The 4388-nt window shown below is 50.4% G+C and overlaps 1 protein-coding gene across 1 annotated transcript in view; it reads left to right on the forward strand.

The window, feature by feature from the left end:
* Window positions 1–4388, forward strand: part of SIRT4 (sirtuin 4) — a 39299-nt gene that overhangs the window by 380 nt on the left and 34531 nt on the right. The gene's annotated exons all lie outside the window — the stretch shown is intronic.

Here is a 4388-nt window from a genome sequence, read left to right on the forward strand (position 1 = left end):
GCACGCCGGTCCCACCCCCTCCGCCGGCCCGTGAGCGCGCCCCAGCCGGACAGTGGGTAAGGCTGGGAGGGGCGGCGGCGCCCCCTGGCGGCCGCGTGGCAGGTGGGAGCCGCTGGGCCTTCACGCCCTTGGATCAGTCTTTCTGTCCATCTTAAAGCCGCATGCCTGAGGGCTCTACTGACAGATCTATCCGCCTGTCTTCACATCTCACACCCTGACATCCGTCATCTGTCACTCAGTCATCAAATGTCTACTAAAAAAAAAACAACCAAAGCAAGCTCACTGCCGTCAAGTGGATCGGACTCATAGCGACCCCTCCCTTGGGTTTCCGAGGCAGAATGACTAGGAAAGTAGATTGCCCCATCTTCCTTCCGAGGAGTGGCTGGTAGGTTTGAACCGCCAGCCTCTGGTTAGCAATCAAATGCCTTAGGCACTATGCCACCAGAGCTCCCAAATGTCTACTAGAAGGTCAGATCTGTCCACTTGTCTGTCTCCATCTCCCAGTAAGGCATCTCCTGGGAAGGCCCTTAAGGCAAGGCTGGGTACCTTGAGAGAGAACCTGTCCCCAATTCACAGGCCAGCCTTTGAGGCCCAGACTCAAAATTTGTTGGTATGTACTTCACCTTTGTCATGTCTGTCTTCCTGAGATAAAGACATTTCCAAAACTCCACAGGGGCAAGTCCCCACCTCAGATTTTAAAGGAAAAACTACATGTCACACTCATGTCAGACAGTTTCATGAATCACTCTGCTGCCACACCAGACCCCAGAGGGGCTCTGTCCCAACACACTCAGAAATTGGGTAATAACGCCTGAAGAGAAAGAGTGTTGCTCGGTAGAAAGTCAGTGAAAAAGAGGAAGACCCTCAAATGAGATGGATTGACACAGTGACTGCAGCAATGGACTCAAACACAGCAAGCATTGTGAGAGTGGGCAGGACAGGGCAGTGTTTCCTTCTGTTGTACGTGGGGTCGCTATGAGTCAGAGACAACTCAATGGCACCTAAAAACAACAGACAGACCCTAGGTGTGCTCCACAGGAATTTCAAGGCACCTCAGAAGACAGGTGTGGCTAGCCAGGGACTCCAATAGACAGATAATATATACCAGGGACTCTGGTGGCACGATGGTAAAGCATTCAGCTGCTAACAGAAGGTCGGTGGTTCAAACCCACCAGCTGTCCCATGGGAGAAAGATGAGGTAGTGTGCTTCCTTAAAAGATTTACAGCCTTGGAAACCCTATGGCGGTGACTATGAGTTAGAAGCCACTTGGTGGCAGTGGGTTTAGCATACGTGTTATCTAAATTGGAATCCCTGTTCGGCACTGTTTTGGTTACCTAGTTGCTGCTCTGATGGGAAACTGCCACAAATGGAATGGCCTTCACAAACAGGAGTTTATTCTCTTACTGTTTGGAGGCTTTAAGTCCGAATTCAAGGTGCCAGGCTCTCTGGGCTGTGTGAAAGCCCCTCGACCTTGGGGTCCAGCTCTGCCTCCTGCTCCCGGCCTACTGAAGCTAGAGGCATCTCTTCACTCAGGCAGCTACTGGCTGCTGAGGCTAACAAGCCCAAGGTCAACAAGTAAAAAAACAGTGTCCCAATGTGACCAAACCACACGGCAGACCATTAATTCAAGTCCATTGAAAGTCCCAAGGTCAGCAAAGCATGGCAGGCTGCTGAACAACGACACAGCTACATGCAGGGTTCAAGAATGCATAAGCCAGAGACCATTCCCAAATTTGCTTCTTATATATGGGAAGTAGACCCTATCCCTAAAGCAGCTACTCAGTTGCTTTTGGTAGGTCCCACCATGGAGCTGATTGCCAATCACATCATAGGGAATAACTACCACCAGGTGCCCAGCCACTCAACCAGGCCCAGCCAAGTTGACACATAAACATAACCAGCACAATTCTACTCCTTGTCAACTTGGCACCTGTACAGATCTTCAACAGGTGGTATCCATACGGACGCCTTTCACTGGGTGACTTCCATCCCCTAGTTCCTCTAAATGGTGACCTCAGCCCCTGGGCCTGGCGGGCCTCGTTCCTCTCCCTCTTGGGCATGGCAGCCCCGCCCCCTCACTCTTGGGCAGCGGCTATGGCTCCATCCCACTGGCTCACATGAACGAGCAGCCCTATACTCCAGAACCAAGTTGGTCAAGGTCTGGCTCTTTGAAACCTAGGGGGCTGTGGTGGTTCCACCCCCAAAGGCCATGGTCCTACACTTGAGGCTTAGGCAGCTCTGCTTCCAGTTTCCTTGGTCTCTCCGCTTCTGTCAATTAATGCCTGAGGGCAACCCACTCTGCCAGGAATCTTCCTGCCCAAAGGGCACTCAGCTTTCTTGCTCTGTGGGCCGGCCAACCTGCTACTCCATCTCATGTCAGTCTCTTCTACCAATTAATACCTGAAGGCAACCCACTCCACCAGGAAGCCATCTACCCAATGGCACCCGGCTTTCTCCTCCGTGGGCTGGTAAGCCTGTTGCTGTTTAATGCCGGTCTCTGGTCTCTGCTCCTACCGTTTCTCATGCTGGGATCTTGTCTCTGCTCCTGCCGTCTTTCATGCCATATGCCAGGGTCTCTCTGCCAGGGTCTCAGTCAAGGACACATCCCACTCCTGTTTCTACATTTTAGGTATCTGTCAGAGCAACACCCCACTCTCTCAGTACCATATTCTATTTCAGTTATCTAGTGCCACTCTGACAAGAATATACCACAAATGGAATGGCCTTCACAAACAAGGGTCTATTCTTACCATTTGGAGGTTTTAAGTCCAAGTTCAAAGTGCCTGAGGGGGTGAAAGCCCCTCAGCCTTGGGCTTCAGCTCTGCTTCCTGCTCCCAACCCACTGAAACTGGAGGCATTTCTTCACTCAGACAGCTGCTGGCTGCTGAGACTGACAAGCCCAAGGTTGACAAGTAAAAAAGCACTGTCCTGATGTTACCAAACCACACGACAGACCATTAATTCAAGTCCATTGAAAGTCCCAAGGTCGGCAAAGCATGGCAGGCTGCTGAACAACGACATGGCTCCATGCAGGGTTCAAGTGTGCCATAAGCTAGGAAACGTTCCCAAGCTGTTTCTCATGGATGGGAAGCAGACCACATCCCTAAAGCAGCTATTCAGGAGGTCCCACCATGGAGTTGATTGCCAGTCTCATAATGGGGAATAACTACCGCCAGCTGCCCAGCAACTCAACCAGGCCCAGCTGTGACACACGACATACAAACTTAACTACCACAGGCACCAACAAGCACTCAGCTACTAACCAAAAGGTTGGGAGTTTGGGACCCACCCAGAGGCATCTGAGAGGACAGGTCTAGTGACATACTTCTGAAAAACCAGCCATTGAAACCCCCAGGGAACGGTTCTACTCTGATACACGTGGTGTCACCCTGAGTCAGAATCAACTCCATAGCAACTGGTTTAACAGCCCTTGGCACCCATTCCCTCCCCCCTTCCTCCTCCTTCCCTCAGACTCCCTTAACTCGATCCAGGTTTTTTCCTTTCTTCCTAAAGATTAACTGATGTTGACAAGGCAGACAGATGGCCCCACCAAAACTGACTTCAGGGTCCCCATGGTGAGGTAACGGTGCCCCCCCCCGAAAGCAGACCCTCTGTGGGATCACCCCATGGCCAGATGGGACAGGCTGAATCTTCAAACAGCCTCCTGTCCCACGTGCTTTCCTCTGCCTGGATTATTGTGGGGCTCTGGTAGCATAGTGCCTAAGGCATTTAACTGCTAACCAGAAGGTTGGCAGTTCAAACCCACCAGCCACTCCTCAGAAGGAATATTGGGTGATCTACTTCTGTAGAGATACCACCTCTGAAACCCAAGGAGGGGTTGAAACTCAGCAATGAGGTGTTTTTTGCTTTTTGGCTTTTTTCTTGGGAGCGGGGGCTGCCATGGATGTCTCTTCTGTCTCTTCCAATCCCAGCCCACAGGCCTCTGTGCTCAGTAGTGTGGAGTAGTGGTTAAGTGCACAGACCCAGGGGCTGACTCCACCCAGGTTCAAATCCCAACTGTGCTCCTTGCTGGTGGTTAATCTTGGCAATTTACTTTGTGTGCCTGTTTTCTCCTCTATAGAGTAAGGATTAATAGCTACTTTTAGAGTTATTGCTAAAAGGATTAAACAGTATCATTGATTAGGGTGAAGCTAAATGTTTTTTTGTTTTGTTTTGTTTTTCTTTTAAAGTGGATCCATTTACAGGCAATTATTTAGTAACAATATAGTCGGTTCATCAAGTAGTTGATCCCGTGTACTTGGGACCATAGTCACAGGGGACATCAAGTCCAACTGGCATAACATACTACGCAAAATATTGTTCCACTCCTACTTTGGTGAGTAGCAACTGGGATCTTAAAAGTTTGCAACCAGCCATCTAGATGCAA

Source organism: Orycteropus afer, unplaced genomic scaffold (assembly GCF_000298275.1).
Source record: "Orycteropus afer afer isolate SDZICR_OR568_19922 unplaced genomic scaffold, OryAfe1.0 scaffold00048, whole genome shotgun sequence".
Taxonomy (NCBI): domain Eukaryota; kingdom Metazoa; phylum Chordata; class Mammalia; order Tubulidentata; family Orycteropodidae; genus Orycteropus; species Orycteropus afer.